This window comes from Ambystoma mexicanum, chromosome 9, assembly GCF_040938575.1.
Source record: "Ambystoma mexicanum isolate Mex_15411 chromosome 9, UKY_AmexF1_1, whole genome shotgun sequence".
In the NCBI taxonomy this organism is placed as follows: Eukaryota; Metazoa; Chordata; class Amphibia; order Caudata; family Ambystomatidae; genus Ambystoma; species Ambystoma mexicanum.
Window position 1 is genome coordinate 451,794,342 of NC_090931.1, and position 22,487 is coordinate 451,816,828.

The window sequence follows — 22,487 nt, forward strand, 5'->3', positions numbered from 1 at the left end:
TGACTCAGCAGTTTTACAGAGGGTCAACGGTTGCTTTGCCTATGGGTCTCGAGTCCAACCATGATAACAGAACATGAGAAAAGGGTTGCATCTGGTCTGAGGTACCCAAGGTCTTAGCATAGAACCTTCAAATGTCCATGGCACTCGTGCAAGAACTTCCCTTCTCGGCATTTGAATATAACCCCTTCACCAGCAAAGACCCACCATAAAAATCACAATATTCTTGCCAAATCTGCTGTGAAGAACCCAAGAAGAGTCTTCAACAAAACCGTTCAGGAGACTGGCCGTTCTGCTACATTAAAACAAAAATGTTTTGTTGGGTGCATATGGTTTACATAAACCCTACACATAAACACAATGCTATGAATCCATAAACGCATAAAAGAAAATCAGTTAAACAAGTCAAAATAACCTCTTACCATTCATAAATAGTAAATAAAAACATTTTAAAAGCCAAAACCATAAAAAGAAAATATCACTGAGCCTCTCCTTGAAAAGAAATCTGTCCTTTTTAAAAACATTTTTTTAAAACATTCATAAGGGCATTGGTCAGCTTTAAGGAGTCGGTGGAAATAATTCTGGCCCCCAGGTGTTCCCTAAACACACAGGAAGGGTTTGAGACAAAATCAACAAAACATAAAGTACGAATTTGAGATAAAGCAGGACGTACCAGAATGACATGCTTCAAACTCCCAGAAGCCACATTGCAGAATCTACATTAGGCATCAGCTCCTTTTCCCTGAGCACAGTTACTCAAAATGTCTCATGTTTTCAATAAATGAAACCTGCATCGCATCATTGTGCTCCTTACACATTTCGATGGTGGTTGCGTCAAGTAGCAAAGTCTCTCTCCCAGATTTTTATGTTCCATGACTATAATACACTGTGGGCCTCATTCCGAGATTGGAGGCAGCCATGGCGCTATTTGCACCATGGCTGCCTCCAATAGCGGTTCCGGCACCGGTCTGGTTCAATGGGGATTTACCAGTGCATTCCGACCCTGGAGGGACCGGTAAGTCCCCATTGAACCAACCATTCCCCATTCCCATTTGAGACCCCATAGGGCTCAATGGGAATGGGGAGGGCGCTAATAACGGGCTCGCGAATAGCAGGCCCGTTATTAGCGCCCTGGTCCCTTAGCGGTACCGGTAAAGGACGTGCGGTCACACCACACGCCCTTAACGGTTCCCACTAAGGGACCTCGGAATTGGGTGGAAAGAGATTACCTGCACTGGTCTCCTTACCGGTGCCCGGTATCCCTTACCGCCCAACTTGTAATGACCCCCTGTGACTTATAAGGTTGTATGCTTTAACATGTTAGACAGCAGACCTGAGATTTCATTATTCTCGTAGCCTTTGCTGAGCCTTCTAGAAAAGGTTCCCAGGTTAAATTAGTGGCAGCAACTATTGATGTGCATTTTCCCATCAGAATAGGTTTGTATCTTCCCATTTTATTTCTATGCAGTTCGTAAAGCGAATCCGGAGGAGGTTGTTTAATATGTTTACAAAGTACTAATTTCCTCCACAGAACATGAAACTTAAGTGAGAAAATTCACAGCTCGAAGCGTATCACACTGACTGGGGCTCAGTTAGGAAGTCCCAAAACATATCGCCAAATTAAAACCTCAATTTTGGAATAATCTAAATTCAGTAATTCGTAATAGGTTCCCACTCCGTACCTTAATGCCAGGACTGCTTTCACTGTGTACAATTTAATGACAGCATTTATCAAAAAGGCTCTGTATTCATTATTCAGTAATCTCATCTGTGCTGAATTCTGATACGATTTTGATTTTTTCCCTCTGAAAGTACCACTGGAAATTGCTTTTCTTATGTGTGGGTCCTGGGGGCGATAACATCTTAGTCTTGGTTATATTTATGACTAACTGCCTCATCACGAGTTTGGCGGTAACCATTAAATGCAGCGGTAATGCTATTACTGCCGCATTTAAGGCTCTGCCAAAACACGGTTTTGGCATATTCACCCCCAGCTCTGAGCTGGGGGTAAATCTGCCATTAACTTGCCGATTTTCGGTGCTATTACCGCATGGTAATACCTCAGAGGGTAGTAGCGCTGAAAAATTCCCCATTGGGACAAATGGGGAATGGGGAATTCCCGAATGCGCCCAATGGGGAATGGGGAGTTACTGTTCTGCCAAACCCACGATCTGGCGCTAATTCGGGGGGGGTTGGCGGTAATGCTAATAGCCCCAGCGGTATCCCGGCAGTATTTGCACATACAACAAAGTCAGTTACATCTTTCCAAGCCAATCCACGCCCCTGTGTTTTCAAAAACTGGTAAGGTTTCAAGGCGCAATGAGGTAACAAAATGTACCAACATTAGCGAATAGCACTTAAGCAAGTAAGCACAAGGTTCATTTGTTTTCATACCCTGTGTTGAATACATATTATATTTTATTTTACTTGCTAAATAATCAATGGACATCATGCAATCGTGATCCTTGGATTTCCTTTAAAAATCCAAGGCATATACCTCATCTAGCGAAACAGGTAAACCTTTCCTGCCAATTGCCATGCAGTGCTTTAGTACACATTTTTTCGGTGTTAGAGAACCAAACACTGTCCCCACCATATGAGTCATGGCACTTAATTATGTTTGCGGGTCTATTCCTTTCGCTAAAATATATGGTGCTCCACCACTTACTAACGGCCAACTGCCAAAGAACATGCAAGGATGGCAGTTCTAATACCAGATGCATGGCTTTCACTGGTGCTGATCTTGGCAAGCTCAACATTGATCTCAATATTTTCTGCTCCAGTTGTGGCAGCCAAGAAACCAGTCCCATCGGAAGCGTTTCCAATGCATATAAAATCGCTGGCCTTGGGTTGAATTGGTTACTCTGTTTTCTTGGCCCCCCCTGAATTTATCTTCTTGGGTCGCAAAGAGTATTCCTCCACGCTCACTTCGAGTCCTTGTCGGGCAGTCGAAAGTCTCGCTCTCCTACCAGTAGTCTCTCCTTTTTGGGCTTCTCTTGCTTTGGGATTCTCTTGGAAGAGCCAGACACCAGGCCTTCCTGTTTGTTCCAGGTTTCTGTGCTAGGCCCTTGCTGTAGGCTCTATGTCCTTCACCCGCTCGCCCGTGCAGAATGCTCTGCCCTGAATCTGGCATAGCTTCTACCACAGAACTGCCTTCACATAAATCACCTCATCCTAGGAAGCTGTCTCCCTCTTCTCCAGGGTAGGACATCTGCTTCCTCCTGTCTTTTGTCCCTGTCTGTTCCCACTAGCCCTTCTTATGCATCCAGAGTGTTGCCTTGAGTGGTTTTTCCCACGATCGTTGATTGGCCCACTCTCCATTGGTTTCTCATTTGAGTCTTAACACCATGATTATTATTCCCTTTATATTGTTTATGCAATAGATTTAATTCAGTATTGTTAATTGCTGGTTCCACCACTTTAATTATGCACCAGATCGTCTGTGCCTTGGAATCTCTTATGTGTTTGATCATAGTTCTTTGGCGTTCTTGCCAAATAATGGCCAACCGGGAATCTTCTTTCTTGGGGATGCAGGTGTGTTGCTCATGCTAAGTGCCAAGAGTCGGCTATTAATTCCGCTCTGTGGTCTGTCCCAGTCAGAAACATGGGATGCTGGAACCTGTAGTCCTGCTGCTCTGGTTTGAGATTCCACCATTCACCATTCTCACCGGGAGACAACATAATACCCAGTGTCAGAAGAGGTGACAAACCTTTGGTGGGACCTTGGAGAAATTGTGGAAAAACTTGATGTGAAAAAAGAGACGTGAGTTTGAATAAGTCTGTCCCCATTTTCCACATCGGGACAGGGCACATTGGCAAGAGAATAGAAATAAAACTATAATGGAAATTGGAAGTAAATCATCATTCAAAACTGTGGTTAAAATGACAGCAGAGTTAGACCTACATGCAGCTATGTGAATATACCTGCATTTTTAACATGCTATATTTTTGTAATAAAGTGAAAATGAACTTTATTTACTGTTGGAACCAATTGATCTAATATAATAGAGCGTCAAGACCCAATCCAGCAGATCGGATCTGGTCTTATCGGCCTGGGGCGCGAGTTAAAGGCCTGAGTGAAGCGAGGGCTTTTAACAAGGCTCACCGGGCCAATAAGACCCGATCCGGCTGTCGGAGAGGGTCTTAAGGCTATTAGCAACCCGGGTTTCTGTTAAAAGTATTTTTATTCGTGAACGGGCACACGCGGCAACTTGTTCAATGAATGAAAATATTGTCTAAAGATGGCTGCCATGGATATGGAAGGCAGGGCTCAATAATCTGTGTTTTTATAGGCTGCGTTGCTTGTGTCCCAAGGGTCATTTAAGAATGTATGGTGCTTTTAGACCTGATGTACTTTCTTGCAGGCAAACACATCGAAAATTGCTTCCAACCGTGATGATGTTCCTCAGCTTTAAATACTCCAGAGAGGCCATTTTAAATTCTGGACCCTATTGCTGCCAGTGTCCACACCCCCAGACTTAACCTGATTATGTTTAGTACTGTAGAAAGCAGGTAACATGACTGACTACAACAAAGAGCAGCACTGTATAGTGTGTTAAACAAAATTATCTGCATCATTTTATTGAATACGATTTTTTAAAAGGCTCAGGTTTCCCTGCCCTCACCAGATGGCATTCTGTCACACCATCACCTTCCAAACTGTGCTTGATGAGATGATGTCTGTACGTATATTTGAGATGGTGTTTGGGTGTCTGTGTTGAGCACCATGTACTCAAAGTAGTATCAAGATGTTTGTCGGGGTGGTCAGACCATGTTCTTGAATTGGAGGAGGAGGTTAATAGAATAACCATGACAATAATGTGTTGAACAATAGGTGGTATTGAATAAAACATTGAAACATGTCATTTAGTGCATGTATATTATTTGCAAAAGGGCATTAACATACCATTGCATACTGACTAGCATAACAAAATGTGATAGATTAGTAGTCCTTTACTTGTTTCTACTAGCCCAGTAAAGCTATGTTTGAGATGGGGTGTCTGTGGTTGTCTACGCCCATTGCTCGTGTAAAGAGCATGTCTGGGCATGTTCTATCATTATTCCACGCAAGGCTGAAAGGCGTTGCAGTTGGAATATCTATGAGGCATCAGGGGCAGTCGGAAGGGTGGCCCCAAGCGAACTGACTACACGGTACGGCACCTGGGACTGCATAACCAGACATAGCATGGGGTGGGCTATAATTGCATACTATAGCCCACTAAGGCCCAACATGGCATAGAAAGGAATGCCAAGGCTTAAAATAATCATAATCAAATACCTCAGAAAGGACTTTCTAATGCAGAATCTTATTTGTGTACAAGCATCAAAATCTTTACATTTCTGTACATACCCGGACCCACCATCAGCCGGTGAAGTCGAACCATCTCCAATGGGATTGGGCGTTAGCTCTCAGTTTGCAAAACACTCTCTTATCTGCTTATTTGTATCCTCGCAATGTTTTGTTATATGACATGGGATTTGTAAAGTACACGTCTGCTAATTGCACAACTTTGTGCCGTCGATGGAGCCACCTGGAAGACTGCATTATTGAGACCTGGCGTGGTCAATCCATGACAGGATGATAGCCTTTATTATTGAAAGTCTTCCATGTATTGTTTGCCATGAAAACATGGATCATTTCAATCCTGGGCAGATGTTTGTTGTTAAGCGATCCAGGTCCCACCAGAAACCTAGGTCTTTCAGTGTCGGTGCTGTCAGAAGTGCAGAGCCTAACAGAGTCGAAGGACAGTGCCATTGGAATTACTGTGCCGTCTCTCATGCACTTGTCCTTGGTTTCATTCAAAGCCTGGATTCTAGCACACCCAGAAAAAAAGGCCTCCATGATAGCTACAGATGGGTGCAATGTCCCCTCTTTCCACCTGCACTGCCAGCTGCGTATCATCCACACACATCTGGAAATGTAGATGATTCCTATAAAAGTGGGACAGGTGAAGAGCTGAACCATGGATGACCCAATATCCCAAGGTGGCAGATTTGCAAAACTTGCTTGAGTTGCAGCATCCTGGCAACACTTGCATTCTGGGTTTTATTCCTGTACATGTTGTCATGCACGAGGGACCTAACAATATTGTATTTAACATTTATCTCTGAGTTGCAATGAAAAGATGCTTAAAAATATAGACGTTCCTGGTTCCTTACAGCGCTGGAGCACAGAGTGGCTCTGATCTTCCTTGAGTGGGTTCCTGCCTCCATCATCCCCACTCAATCCTACTCTTCCTTCGAAAGCCTAGTCTGAAGGGTGTCTGTCTCCCCTTCTTTCTCTGTGATTCTCGCTACCAACTACAGACCCTCCCAAATCCTTCCTCCCTCTTCCACTCTGAATCGGCCGACATCTCCTCCTCTCTTCTTGCCTCCTCCCCGAAACTTATCTTCCTTGGGAACTTCATCATCCATCTCGGCTCCCCTGATGTGGCCACCATTCTCTTCCACAACCTCTGTAACACTCTCTCCCTTACTACCCTCCCCTTTGGCCCAACCCACTCTGCAGGGCACGCCTTGGATGCCCTCATCTCGACAGACATCCCTCTGTCCAACCACCTCACTAATCCTCTCTCCTGGTCCAACCATTCTCTCCTCGCTTCCTACCTTGACCTCCCCTGTCCCCAGTCTCCTTCCCCCGCACTGCCATTCTCCTTCTCTGTCATTCGGCCGATGAAGCGTGTCTCAGTCGTTGCCTTTTCTTTCGCATTCAGCCCTCCCCCGCCCCCTTCTTTGGACTCTCCTTTTGACGCTGTCCTAACTAACCTCCATATGTCTATCAGTAACACCCTGGACATCCTTGTCACTGTCATGAGGATCCACATGAAGCCTACCTCCAAATGCAACTCTTGGTATGACTCTGACTTAGCAGCTTTGAAATGAATGTGCAAAGCGGCAGAGCGGAAGTGGCAGACTTCTAGCTCATCCCCAGACAAACTGGCCTGCCGTCTACTCCAAAGGCAATACCGTCTTTCCATCTGCTCCAAGAAAATAGCCCATGTCCAAGCTCTCATCTCTGGAGCCACCAATAACACGGTGAACTCTTTAAAATCTGCAAGGAACTCAACAATCCTACTGCAGTCTCCTCTTCTACTCCTCCCTCCCAGGCCTTATGCTCTGCACTGGCCTCCCACTTTTCCTCCCAAATTCTTGACATCCTGTCCTTTCTGTCATCTGCCCCCTCCACCTCCCTCCTTCTTTCACTTCATCGGGCCCCCCATTGCTCTCCTCCCTCTCTCCCATTGTACCCGATGAGATCTCTAGAGTTGTCCGTTCTATGAAAGTCTCCTCTAAACAGGTGCTACCCGGCTCCTCCAGAACCTTCAAGGACAACATTGACACTCTCGGCCCTGCCTTGGCTGACCCCTGCCACCACTCTTTTGCCACAGGCTCTTTCCCTGAACCCCTAAAGCACTCTCATGTGCACCCTCTCCTAAAAAAGCTGTCAGCTGACCCCTCTTGCCCGGCCAACTATCAATCTATCTCTATCACCCCTTTCTTGGGCAAATTCTTGGAGAATCTGGTCCTTCCCCAACTGATCATCCACGCCGAATTGGCTGGCTGCCTCCATGACCACCAGTCTGGTTTCAGGGCAGCCAGAGGCACTGAAACTGCTCCCCGAGTACCTGCGAAGACCTACTCTCTAATCTGTACTCTAACACTGCTTCTGTTCTGATACTACTCGATCTTTCCTCTGCTTTTGACACTGTCATCCACTCCATCCTCATAAACCGTCTCTGTGATACCGTAGGCATCACAGACAGGGCGCTGGCGTGGCTTCGCTCTTTCCTCTCTAACCGACCCTCTCAAGTGCAAATGGGTCCTTTTCTCTCCACACCTCACCCTCTTCCCTCAGGGATCTATCCTATCACCATGGGTCTTCAACATCTATCTGGCCCACCTGATCACCACCTACTCCCCTCATTTCCATTGTTACGCAGGTGACACACAGCTCTCATTCCAGTTGCCTTCCCCTACCTCCACCTCCTACTATTCCTGCCTTATACCTGACTGCCTAACTGCTATTCAGACATGGTGCTCTGCCAATGATCTCTGCCTCAATGCCAGCAAGACAGAGATCCTGCTCATTGGGACGCCTGCTCCTAGTTACCCCCTCACTCTCTAGCTAGACTTCTTAGGTCCCCTCCTCCTCACCCACTACTGAGGCAAAAAAAACTTGGGATCGTCTTTGACTCCTCTCTCTTCTCTCCACGGGACCTTGTCGAGAGGTCCAATTTTCTGCTTCATCTCCTCAGGGGCATTCTACCTTTCCTCACCTTCTCCCAGAAGCTCAATGTCTCCAGAGCCCTGGTTCTCTCTAGGCTTGACTACTGCAACAGCCCCTTCCTCAACCTTCCTCTTTCCTCCCGTTGCCCCCCCCCCCAATCATAGGACTGCGACACGTATCCTTTGCCTCAAGCCATGGGACTACATCTCTCCAGCCTTAAAATCTCTCCTCTGGCTCCCGGTGACTGCAACGATCAAATTCAAAATCCTTTGAATCATCCACAAGGATGTCTGGAGCATGGGACCTCTCTACATCCAGCTTTCTCTCCCAAAACACCTCCCAGCCAGAATGCTTCGGTTGTCTGGCTCCAGCTCTCTGCAGGTCAAACGTTTCTCCAAGCAGAGAGTGGGAGCTAGTTCCCACTCCTCAACTGGCACCTCCCTCTAGAACTGCCTCCCTTCCCCCCTCCGACTTGAGCCGGATCTTCTTAAGTTCCGAAACTTCTCAAGGCCTTCCTTTGCTCTTCTTCCTTCCCTCTCCCCCTCCTGTGCTAAACTCTCCACCTGCTGCTGCGACTGTGGCCGGGTCCCTTCAGAGCCATACAGCGACTAGCCCACCATCCACCAGTCCCTCCCATCATCCTTTGCCATCACTTTCCCTCGAGCTCCCTCTCCCGGACTATCCCAACCCAGTTCTCCTGTCCACTGCACTCTTCCTCCCCTAGCCCCCTCTTTCTCCTGGCACTTGCTGCCTTTGCCTGACCTTCACTTGCCCATCCCCACCCGTGAAGGTACCCCACTCTTGCACTTCTCCCTCTACCCCAGACCCCCTTGCACTTATCACCTTGACATGCACTTGCACGGTAGGATTGTCACAAGACCAATATAACTGTCTCTTTGTTCTTTGTTGTTGTATTCTTATGATTCCCATGCCCCCCCACCACTCCCCATATTGTCTTGAGACGCTTGGAAACACCTGTGTATAGGTGCCATACAAATGTCCAATAAGTAAATAAGTCTTTGGCCCTCAGTAGAGTGGAAAGGACAAAAAGGAACTTGTAGGCTTTGTAGGGATAAAGACTCCATACACCTTTAAACGCATTGCCCTCAAGCTGATCTTGTAAGACGTAAATATAGTAGGTTTTTATGTTTTAGAAGGACTTTTAACCCCTCATGCTTTTGGAACGAAATGGTGAGTGGCAGACAACTTTCTTCGATTTCAGCATCATTAAGATGTATTGATGAAATATTGCACTTTTAGGATATTGTTTAATTAGATGACATTCTATACTTGTTTGCTCTTTTAATATTTTGAGTATTGTGTAAGGTTTTGTTTTAAACCATGTGCACGAATGATATATATATATATATATATCCTGAAAATCTGACCTTTTTGTGACGCTGGAGGACTGAAATTGTACATCCTTGTAGGTTATTTCAGGTATAATTTTATTATTATCTATGTGATGTACACAAGTCTCTTTGTGAAATGAGTACTGCAGCAGTGTGAGAAACTGCAGCTGTGGGACAACCCCTTGCACTCACACGCACTTCATGGCAACGGGCTTAGAGGGCCCTAGAGTTGCACCCGAGGTGACATCATAATGTGACGTCTCTTTAGCGTAGGCCCGTGGCCTAACATAATTTCGCTCTTCTGAGCATTGCTAATGCTGCCGTCGTGACGCGTTTTACGCTTCCGTGGTCAATGTCTATGAGCGTGTGGCCCCCAGCCGCGTCCTCCCACTCACTCGGCGCAGAATTGCAACTTCTCAAATAATGCCGGGAGCCGCTCCTGAGTCATCCAGCGTGCCTGTAAGCCGCGTAGGCTCCCCTCTCAGCATCGAGGGCTGTGCTGGATGACTCGCGCATCTCGAGGGGGGGGGGGGCCTGTCATGAGAAGCGAAACCACACGGGACAGCCACTGCTCTCTCTGCCGGTCCCATGTAGTTTCGGTTCTCATAACACCCCCCCCTGCCCCCCTGGACATGCGAGTCATCCAGCACAGGCCTCGATGCTGAAAGGGGAGGCTGCACCTGAACACAGTCAAACAGCACTTATATATTTATTAGCCATTCTAAAGGATGCAGGCACCAGCCAACGTCAACGTGGAACTGCCAGACATCAAAGGCCTAAAGCATTACTCCTGTCCAGGTCCCCATTCATCCGTTCAGTCTCAAACTTTGAATGTTTTTTATTTCATGTTGGTCTTTATTAAATTGCATTTCCTTAACATTGAAGGTTTTTAGTTTGTTTTCAGTTGGCTTACTGGTTTTGCATAGCGCCGACGCAGTTTGAAGCTTGTTTCATAGCGCTTGCAGAGGGGCATGATGTTAAATGGGAGGGAGGCAGGGCTTCAAGTAGCTCGGGGCCTGCCGTGGCCAGGCCCTGGCAGGCTCCAAAATCTCGTTTTGAGGCGGGGCCCTGTCGGGGCCCACTAAACTGCCCTGGCAGCCCCGTTAACTACAGGAAAGGGCTTTTTTTTCTAAAGCCTGAATCTCTCGCGCGTGTGCGAAAGCTTCAGGCTTCAGAAAAAAATGCCATAAGAGATGCCCGTGGGCCGGCGCCACCATTATGGAGATAACGTGAGGCCACTGGAACCAGAGGCCTTGTTTTCTAAATCCTGAAGCTACCGCGCATTTGCAGGAGCTTCACTCTTCGAAAAACGGCCTCAGCTTCTAGCGGGCCTCACCACTTCAGCCTTAATGGTGGCGCTGCCTCTCCCCGGCTGGCGAGGGCCAGCGCCACCATTAAGGCTGAATAGGCGAGGCACTGTCCCCTTCCCGGCAAGCCTTTAGAAAATAAAGGCAGAGATCAGCACCCTCTCCCCGTGTGGGAGGTGGGAGAGGGTGCTGATCTCTACAAAAGGCTGCCTGCCAGGGGAGCCAGTAGCCCATTGAGCCGGGGCTCATCAGAGGGCGTGGCCTAATGGGCCAGCAGGTTACCCCCTCCATTGGGCCACGCCCCCCCCCATGAGCCCCGGCTCATCTCATTTTGTTGTGCCACTTAAGGCACTGGAGGGAGGGCAGTATGTTCACAAACTGTATCAAAGAGGATGTTGCGTAAGCACACGTCCAGATGTTTGGCAGACAATGTAGGTGAGTAAGTACACGTCCACATGTTTGGCAGACAATGTAGGTTTTCAGCTCTTTATGCTACTTTTCAAAAATACAACCCAAATATAAGAGACACTACAGGGATTGAAAATGCTGGGAGCTATTTAGCCCCTGCTTGTAGCCTGATTAGATGGACACTAACAGCAACAAGGAGCTTCTTTTGACTCCCTGGATCAACTGGTACCATTAGAACATGACTAGCTGACATGAACGCTGTGTGTTTGGCAATTTGTATGCAGAAGCATTAGGCCATAGCTGGAAGATGTTTCACACACCATCTAGAATGGTCAAATTTATGGTTTGCATGTCATGTGAAAGTTTATCAGCTCACTGCAAACGAGCTCCTCGTAGAGACTGCTCTCTGCATTAGCTATGTGTTGTGGCAAAGGACAAGGGGCCACCTTTACCAGGCACGACCTTAAGGGAAGAACGGAAGTGCCAAGGACCTGAGGGGTGTCGGGGGGTAGAGGAGGGACTAGTGAGCTTGGGAAGGAGCAGTTGTAACAAGAGTAAAAAAGGAAATGGTTGATGACTCTGTCGCTCCGGTGTTGCTATTTATTATGAGCTGCATGCGAGAAAGGGGAGCATGGCTGCGGGGCCAGTGCTGTATGAAACACAACAACTGGCGACAAAGGGAACGTTCCCAATGCTCTAGGGGTTCCAGCTGCTCGATGTTGGCACTCCGCCATGGGCAAAGGGTGGTTGGCCAGCCTCACCAGCAGAACGGTAGAGATCCCGCTCCTCAGAAGGACATCCGCCGCAAGGGATGCACTGCGCCGCGCAGGAAGGGAGACAGTGAATCCGCCTGTCAATGATGACGGCAGTCTGCCGCCAGGTAGGAAGGCGAGCTGCCCAAGATAGGAAGGGTGATCCCGCCCCCGGGGCACGAGGGGGCTATCCACTCACATGAGGTGGTGGAAAAAGAGAATCTGCCCGTGACGACAGGACGCTCCACCTCACAACGTTGGCTGATACCAGCCCAGAGGTAAACAAGGGCAACCCGCCCAAGGAAAGGAAAGGAGAAAAAAAAAGAGAAAGGGCAATCTGCCCAGGAAAGGAGCAATCCACCAGAGGAACAGAAAATAAAGGGGCAATAGCCCAGGATGGGGACTCACAAAAATATAAAGGGGCAATACGCCCAAGGCAAGAGGGCATAAAGGAAGGACAATCCACGCAAGCAAAGAGAACGCCAAAGAGCAATCTGCCCAAGAAAAAATGAAGGGCAATACCCCCAGGGGAAGGAAATGGGAAAAGGGCAATCCACCCAGGAAAAGCGTCAATCCAACAGAGGAAAGGAAAACAAGGGGACAATCAGCCCAGGAAAAGGACTCATTAAAATATAATGGGGCAATCTGTCCAAGGCAAGAGGGCACTCCGCCCAACATTGAAGGGCAATCCTTCCACAAGGAAAAAAGGGTCACCCACCCACTGACGGAGGGCAGAGAAATCCACCCGTGATTAAAGAGCACTCCGCCCCACCTAGCCTATTGAGCAATCCGCCCAAAGGAAAGGACAGCATGATCCGCTCAGGAGTGCAAGAGCAAGCAAGTCACCCACAAGGAAAGCAAGGGACAATCCGCCCAGGGGAAAGGTGGCCAGCCGCCTGGAAGACAAACTGCAGTGACAGACTAACAGAGTGCCAAAGAAGGGAAACAACAGTGAGGATGCCACATAAACCAGGATGCAGCCAATGGCACGGAATGGGGGAAGAACAGGGAACCCCAAGAATGGGTAGCGCAACAAGTGCAACAAGGGCAGCATTTCTTAGACGACCACAGCCATTCCAACTGCAGCCACAACAGGACCAAGGGCCCAGATGGGAAGAGTGGCTGGAGGAATTCACTGACTACATGAAAGCACTGGTGGGAGGATGATCACACCATGCTCCTGGAAGTAGTAACAAACTTAGCAGGAGAGAGAACAAGGGAATTCTCAGGACAATTCCACCACAGGAGAAAGCGACATACGCGACGGCCATCACCGCACTCAACAGGAAGCTACTGACCAAACCGAACAAAGATTTTGAAAGGTACTTGTTCAATAGATGCCGACTGTTACCTCAGGAAACGATAGGAGAATTCGTTATCAGTGTGCAAAAGATGACTGTGCACTGTGACTTTCCAAACTTCAAGGATGAGGAGACAATAGGTCTTCGTGTATGTTTTGCGTCTGTTTGGCCCTATGGGGGAAGCACTAACACTTAGCCCCCTTAGCAAAAACAAGTGATTGGACTCAGACGAGCAAAAATAAAACACATAAACTATATAATATCATAAAACAAATGGCTCATTATAGACCCTTTATTCACACAATATATGTATGTATGTATAGATACAAATACACAAACATACACTTAGATATATAAGAATTCGAAAATAGGGAACATCACCGTTAAACATGAGGCAGAAGAAAGCTTCATCTTGGCCACCACAACACTGCTTAGTCCCTCAGCAGGTAGGCAAAGAGATCACTGCGTCTAACGGGATCTGAAGCGGAGCGTCCTTCCTTTCAGCGAGACTGCATCAACCGGAGGTCCAGATTCTAACTAACTTCTCCTTTATGGGGGCATTTTCCTGCCCTTCTCAGTTGCGTTTTGCTCTCGGCCGAAGAGCAGATCACAAGTCGAAGGGACAGAGGATGGAAAAATCCAGTTAGAAGTGGCAAAACGTAGCGCCCCTCTCTCTCACATTCATTACCAGACCCCTTATCATGCACCTGCAGTGTGCTCTGACTCCCTTTCTGTATTGGTCCTTCAGTGGACAATACAATAACTATTCTCCACAGTAAGTCTACTCGAATAATATTTATGTGACTGTGTTCTGTTTTTGCAGCTACTTGCCTATTCTGTGAGACCTGCGGAAACACAGACTTTAATACTGTGATGGGAGTTGAGTGTTCAAAAATGGCTGCGCATCAACGCCATGTTATTCTGGCTTGCATTTTTGCACAAGCATTACAGGGTAATAGAAGGGTGCAACTCAGCCGTATTTCGTAAGCATCTTCTGAAGGAGCCCCTCTCGCTTGCAGAGGTCCTGGAGCTAGCAGGCGTCCAATAAAGGGTGGATACTCAAGTAACAGAGATGTAGACGCCGATGGAGAGAGGGCTGGTTCAGCCAAAGGGGCCACGAGGACAACTGGGCCTTGAGAGAATATTGCAATACCCCAGCCCATAGTCAGGTGGAGGAGAAAGTATGTGCTATAGGCGTGGGATGCGATTCCACCACAGTGTACCCTGCCAGGTAATAGGGTTAAGGTGCGCCAAATGCAGAAGAAGCCATCACTTAGAACTGTGTGTAGAGAAGGGATCCCTTTCCCACCAAAAGAGGGACAAGACCCTCACAGCGCTTGGGGCAGAGCAAATGGAGATTTTCACAAGTGGGAACCCAGAAGAGGGGAAGACCCGCCAGACAGAGACTACCGAGGACATCCCTATGAACCAAGGAGGCAAATTGGAGATGAGACAGGATGGCACTAAAGAGGAATCCCCGTTTCACGGGAGACATCATCAGCACCACCCAATGACTCCATCCAGGCCTGGGCTGACCTAAGAGTACACGAAAACAATCAGGAAATCTGATTGAGAGTAAAGAATGGCCTTAAGTGTTAATTAAGGTATCCGTTATATCACCTACCCCCTGCTTAAAAACACTTTAAAGGAGAGACATTTCTTGTAATCTTACTTCTTTTTTGAATGAATCTTCCACCTAGGGACTCTGGTAGCTTACACTGACCTAAGAGGAGACAGCGTGATGATAAGCAGGGGGTAGGTGTTGTGGCAAAGGACAAGAGGCCACCTTTACCAGGCACGACTTGAGGGAAGAGCGGAAGTGCCAAGGACCTGAGGGGGGGGAGAGGAGGGACTAGTGAGCTTGGGAAGGAGCAGTTGTAACAAGAGTAAAAAAGGAAATGGTGATGACTCTGTCGCTCCGGCGTTGTTATTTATTATGAGCTGCATGCGAGAAAGGGGAGCATGGCTGCGGGGCCAGTGCTGTATGAAACACAACACTATGATACCGAGGGGCTGTTTCTAGCTCTTGCTCATCAAATCTTTATTTCAAGTCTTGCATTGCTAAGCCTCGAGAGTGGAATTATATCATGGAAAACCTTTGTATCTTTCTGTTAGGAGTGATAGCCTGTTTTGGACAACCAACCATATGTGGCTGACCAGTTGGTGCAATTCTTTTAAGCTTGTTTCCTATGCTGGCATAGATAGGTCGAGGCAAGTTGCACATGACTTACTTCGTTTGGGACAAATGTTTAAGTTGTTGAGAAGTATTGTTGGGTAATAGAGCAACTTGGCAGCCCTATTCAAAATGTTCTTCATGGAGGTGGCACTGTTGAGCAGCCGAAGATGGGTGCCTAGCTCTCTAGCTCCGTGTGGCCCCGGCAGCTATCCGCCTACATCAGTGGCACATCACGTTCCTGACACCTACAACTTATGGAAGCTGCAGTTGTCATCCTTACCCTGCATCCTGAAAGTTTGGCCCAGACCTGTGCATTGGAAGCCTGCCGGTGGCGCCTGCGGCGGCGGCTGGCCAGGAGGGTATGCTGGCCCCGGCATGCGCCAAGTTCCTGTCCTCCTGCGCCGGGCTCCCCGTGGCCAGGACTGGCAGTGCGGCTGTGTGCGGGGCGCCGGAATATCCTGGTTGCGGCCCTCAGCGGGCGACTGGAGCCCCGGCGCGGCTTCGTGGAGCCGCCCCTTCCATCATCGAGCGGCCCCCTGTCAGCGGCGCTGCTGTGGAGTGGGGCCGCGGCTGGAGCCTGTGCTGGAGCGTGCCCTGACTCCCCCCTCCCTCCTCCGTCTCCTGAGCCGGAGCGCTTACTCTTGCGGACGGCGCAGAGCCACTGGGCCATGACCCAGGCGCCACACGAGCGCGGTGTGCTGTGCGCTGCCGGCGGACCAGGTGAAGAGGTGGGGGGTTGCACTCTCTGCTCCCTATTGGTGCGGTCTGCGGCCGCGGATATATGTTAATGGCCCGCCTGATTTGACGAGGGGAAAAGGACGGGATCATCCTTCAGCCCCCGCTGCAGTGACTGCCTAGAGCCTTGCCATCTCGGGCCCGCCCACCCGGCCTGGAGAGGGGGCCCGTGCATGCCTGACCTGCTCATACTAGACGCCCTATCAGGCCTGCCACTGGGCCCCAACCTGTGCGGCAGCTCCCTCATTCCTCTGCAACTCACCATCAAGTTACCTCCTCGGGGAGCGGGCGCATGCCCCCCGCAGCCCCCCATTTCATCTCGACTTACTACCGGAGGTAGCGGGCTTCACCCGCATCATTGTGGGGCCACGTCTCTTACTTTACACAGGCGTGAAACACTGCGCCATAGCCGCTACAGCCTCGCCGACTCATTGCTGCCACCCGACAAGGGACAATTGCCTCCAATTGGACTCTGGGCGCTCCGGCAGCCCATGTCAATCTGCGGTCTTGCCTCCTCGGCTGCTGCCGTTGCCTGGCCCCCTGCACCATGGCCACCGCAGCCTCACCAACTTGGCGCTCCTCCACGACAGGGGACAATTGCCTCCAGCTGGACTCTGGGCACTCCGGCCGCTCATACCCATCTGTGGTCCTCGCTCCTTAGACGCTGCCGCTGCCCAGTTCCCTGGCTTACACTGTGATATCACTGGGTGTCCAATCAACTGCCCGGAGCCCTCACCATCCGCCCCCCCCCCACGGGCTCTACTCGCAGGCCACCTCCACATCCAATCCTACTCTAGCAATGTCGAACAGATCCAGTGGAGCTGCCAAGGGGGGAGCTATGGACAAGTTTGCCAAGGCTGTCCCAAGGGCCGAGGCGGACCAAACGTCACCCTTACAAGAGGAACCCGAGGCTGATCCCCATCCCGATGCACTGGTGCCAGACCTCACTGCATTAATGGAATCAATGGCTAAAAACTTTGCAGCCTTCCATGAGAAATTGGATGACATTAACGCCAATGTTGCCTCGCTCAGAACACGAGTGTACCAAGCAGGAACAAGGATTACAGATGCTGAAAGCAGGATCTCCACAAATGAAGACGAAATACTCACGCTACAGAACACGGTTGCATCTCTGTCACGCAATATGAAAAATGTGAAGGCAAAGTGTGAGGACTTGGAGTCACGCTCCCGCAGGAAAATCCTGCGCATCATTGGTGTTCCTGAGAACGCCCTCAAAGGGCGCATGGAAGACGCTGTCGAAGGCCTACTCAAAGATCTTCTGGGAAATCCGGCCCTGTCACCGTACTTCACGGTTGAACTTGCTCACCGCGCTTTGTCGCCACGCCCCAAGCCAGTCGACATCCCGAGGCCCATCATTGCCAGAATTCTCAATTACCGTGACAGGGACCTCATCCTTCGCCTTGCACGCGAGAAGGGTGATTTACGCTTGGAGGCCCACACCATTAGGATTTTCCCTGATTTCTCTGTTGGGGTGCAACAAGAGAGACGTCAATTCCTCGGCGTCAAGAAACTACTCAGGGAGCACAATGTCCGTTATGGCATCTTGTTCAAAATCACTCACAAGGGCAAATTGTACTTCTTCACTGACCCTGACGAGGCGGTGAAGTTTATTGAGTCGCAAATTCCACTTCATAATCCAGAAGGGGACCGGGCCAACAACGTATAGTCATGTACTACCATGTTTGATGGCGCCCAATTTATCAGGTGATCCTCGACTCACAATGTGATGATGGCAATGTTGTTCTGTTTACTCAGCAAATATGGCCCCCTGCCACAAGCGGCCTGGCTACTGGTTCTGCTCCTGAACTAGTGACACTCACCACCCTTCCTCCCCAGTGCCTGGAGCCGGCCGCAACCCCTAACCACTACTTCACTCTCATTCTCCTTTGATCAACACACTTGCTCCAGGGACCAGTCATTGGATCCCTTCACCGCAGAAACCTGTTCTGGACAGCATCCACTGTCCCACTTCATGTTCAAGGCGCCGACCACACGGCAACAGTCACCTCACTGCAGTTGCAATGTTTATTTTCAGTTGGTTGCTGCTGCTGTTTGGCCCCTGTTGGGCTGCGAACGAGGCATATCCACGTTGGGTACTGCTCGCCAACCTCTGCTTCAGTAGGAGCGTCGGTTCATTCAGTGGCGCCTGGGTTTGGGATGAGGAAATCTGCACTGCAAGTTGGGGGTGGGCAGTGAGGGTGGGGGGAGGTACAGTTGTGGGTTGGTTTAATGGAAAAGGCATGAGAACGGGGGACATGGTCACAACTCAATGCGGCTCGACTGCAGCTGCGCACATGGTACTGAATGGCAACAAATATTGCTGCAGGGATGTTCCATAACACGGCATATGTCGCTTAACCTTATGACTTGGAATGTCCGGGCGTTAAGTAACTTTACCAAAGCCCACAAGATAACCGCCTATGCCCAGAGGCACGGAATTAAGATACTCCTTCTCCAAGAGACACACACCCTGGGGAGCCTGGCAACGCTCCTGGCTCTGGCCTGGGGCGCAAACAGATATTACACAAAATATTCAACCCAATCCAGGGGAGTGCTCACCCTAGTCCACAAGTCAGTCCAATTCTCGCTGCACACCAGCCACATCGACCCAGAGGGTAGATATGTGATCCTTCATTGCCTACTAATTAATGTAGAATGCCTCCTCGTGAACACATTCGCCCCGAATTTTGATGCCCCAGATTTCTTTGATGACGTCATCACCATATTCACGAAATATATTGATGCCCCTATCACCTCATCTTAGACAGAGAACTGTATAGATTGGGTACCGCGCGCAGAGCCACATCCCGTGCGGACAGTAGATTACAAGCACACGCAGCCATGCTGGACCTTAAAGATGTGTGGAGAGTTCTACACCCACGCGCAAGAGAGTATACCTTTTACTCGTCCGTACACGATAGCCTGTCAAGAATAGACCTGTTCCTCACATCAATGGAATGGTGGGGAGGGCCATGGACACACAGATACTACCGCGCACACTTTCAGACCACTCCCCGGTAACACTACGACTTCAACTGGGACGAGACCCACCTCTCCGTTCTGCCTGGCGCTTCAAGCCAGAGCTACTGAAAGATATTGTTTTTAAAGCTGAAATCCTGGCTGACATGAACACCTTCTTTAACTGCAACAAAAGGCATGACTCATCCGAGGGGGTCCGGTGGGAGGCGTTTAAGGTTTACATAAGAGGGATGTGCATCTCCAGGGAGGCCGGGGTCCTCAAGGACATTAAAAACAGCTTGCAGCGAACCGAAGCGAACATTAAAAAACTTGAGAAGGACTATGCCACTGCCCCATCCCCGATCATACTGGCACAGATAAGGTCCGAGCTGGAGGCTTTCGAAGCTCACGCCCAGATGGAGATACAATACCACGCTCACCCCATGGCGGCGCGGAAGTACGGCAAGGGAGACAGACCGGGGAAAACGCTGTCCAAACTGGTGCGTGCGGAGGGGGATAGAACCCGCATAGACTGCATCAGAGATGCAAACGGTGTCCTGCACTGGTCGGACCAGCACATTCTGGAGACGTTTACTGCATTTTACACAACCCTATATGCTCCCCAGCAGGAACACAGTTTACAAGATACAAACCTCCTCCTAGACCAAATCCCCATGCCCCTTCTCTCCTGCGCCACCAGGGATCAGTTAGACACTCCATTTACCCTTGACGAGATCACTGAGGCCATCTCGAGCCTCCGAAGGGTAAGGCACCCGGCCCAGACGGGCTCACCTCTGAGTTTTACCAAGAGCACGTCGCCATCTTCGCAACCAGACTCCTTGAGGTCTGAAATGAATCACTCAGCCTGTCCATCTTGCCCCCCTCCATGCGCGAGGCCATCATAACCGTGCTCCCCAAGCCGGGTAAACCACCTGATGAATGCGGCTCTTACAGACCCCTATCCCTGATTAACACTGATACGAAAATCTTTGCCAAGATTATCGCAAGCAGGTTCCTCCCCATAATTACCCACTTAGTTCATCCAGATCAGAGCGGATTCATCCCCGGTCGCTCAACGGCCCTCAACATCCACCGGCTCTTCGATGTCATGTCTAGAATCGATCCCAATGCCAGTGCCGTAGCGGTCACCCTCAATGCCCAAAAGGCATTCGACATGGTATCCTGGCAATACATGTGGGCCGTATTGCACAAAATGGGGATCGGCCCCCGTATGTTGTCACATATTAAATTACTGTATACAAACCCAGTGGCCAAAGTCCTTATTAACTCCCAGCTCTCGTCTCCCTTCATGCTATTTCGGGGCTGCCTGTTCTCCCCAATATTGTTCGCGCTCGTTATCGAACCCATGGCTGACAATGTCAGAGACAGGCATACCCGTAAGGGTATCTGCTTGCGAGACACTCCGGATATAATCTCACTGTACGCCGACAACGTACTTCTCTATGTTAGAGACCCAGCGGCCCATCTCGACTCCATTCATGACATCACCAAAATAGGTATATTCTTGGGCTTTGCCATAAACTACGCTAAATCTGAAATATTCCCGCTCACTGTGGCACCCAACCAACATGCAAATTCCCTCTCTGCTGGTCTCCTGATGGAATCTGATATCTCGGGGTTCAAGTAGCCCTCTCTAAATCCTCCCTTTCGGCTGACAACTACACGGCCAGGGCGCAGTTGGTTGAGGCCCGCATGTCGAAATGGCGCAATCTCCCACTCTCCTTATCGGGTAGGCTGTCCCTGATTAAAATGGTAATTGTCCCTAAGCTGCTCTACGTCTTCGTAAATGTCCCGATCTGGCCTGGGAAACTATACTTCAGGAACCTACACGATGCATGCGCTCAATTTCTCTGGCACTCCGGTGCGGTTCGCAAAAAGTGGCAACACATGGCTCTTCCATACGAGAAAGTGGGCTTCACGGCCCTGACCTCGCTCGATACTGGATAGCCGCATAGGCTCAACATGCCACACACTGGTATACACACACTGAACCCCCCCACACGTTAAGCACGTTAAGCTCGAGAAACTAGCTACCGTAGGAGTCAACACTCTATCTCTCATTCTTCACCACATGTTTCGCACCGATGCCCCGGCAGATCCTGTGGCAGAAACAACTACAGCGTGGAGACGGCTCTTGCAGCCTCGCCCAGGCCACCATCCATATTACAAATGGCTGCCCATCTGGCGGTTCCGAGGCCTCAGCCCCACTAATGACAAACTCCTCATGCAACACTGGCACGATCTGGGCTACCGAGCACTGACCGATCTATACCCCGACGGGAAATTCATCACCCCGCAGACATGGCGGCCCGGGCACTCTGGCACGGCTCTAGAACTACTACAATATTTCAGACTGAGGGCAGCGTTCCGTGCCATCTGGCCCACCTATCCCGATGAACCCCCAGATTCACCTGAAATCCATTTCATAACTAATTCAACTGGGGTTAGGGGCATACCATCCTCTCTATGCAAGCTGCTGCTGGAGAAACTGGAGGAAGCACCACGGGTGCCGCGTGACATGTGGGGTGACAAACTGGGCCTAACCCTTACTGATGCAATGTGGAGTAAGATGTGTACACATACACGCAAGGTCTCCCTAAATGCCAGATTTAGGTGCATGTAATATAAGCTCTTAAATCGCTTGTACTACACGCCGCACAGGGTGGGGAGGTTCACACGCAGCCCGAGATGTAAATCCACTGATTCAGATCACATTCATATGTTCTGGTCCTGCGAAGCACTGGCCCCGTTCTGGGAAAGCATCATGGAAGCCCTGGTCCCCCCCCCCTCATTCGAAATGTGGCTCAAGGCCCTCACTTGGACTCAAATGTGTGAAGAGGATTATATCAACTCCCTCCCTGTGACCTCTCATCCAAAAAATGTATGGTCCGATTTTTGTAGTTACCTGAACAGTAAAGACGATATAGAATTGCTCTCCTCACCCCCCAGGACGCATAAATGCTGCTATTCCCGAAACAAACTGAACTGTGAGGTCTAGGGCCTACCCTGTCCCGTCAACCCTCTGGATGTAACGCCATTCATGTACCTGCAATGCTACTTGTTCTATACAATGTGTTGTTTGCCCGTTCTTGTCTCATGCCAACAAATAAAAGTTAAAAAAAAAAAAATGTTCTTCATAAAATTGTACCTCACATTCCTGTTCTTTTCTGTGAGAGGGTAAGGGCATGCTGAATACATGGACATGGATCACTAAGGGTTTCTGCACAAAAGA

General features: G+C 49.5%; 1 protein-coding gene across 1 annotated transcript in view; it reads left to right on the forward strand.

Moving 5' to 3' along the window:
- The window catches only part of LOC138488168 (ras GTPase-activating protein 4-like), a 1,092,176-nt gene that overhangs the window by 486,262 nt on the left and 583,427 nt on the right, over positions 1 to 22,487 (forward strand). The gene's annotated exons all lie outside the window — the stretch shown is intronic.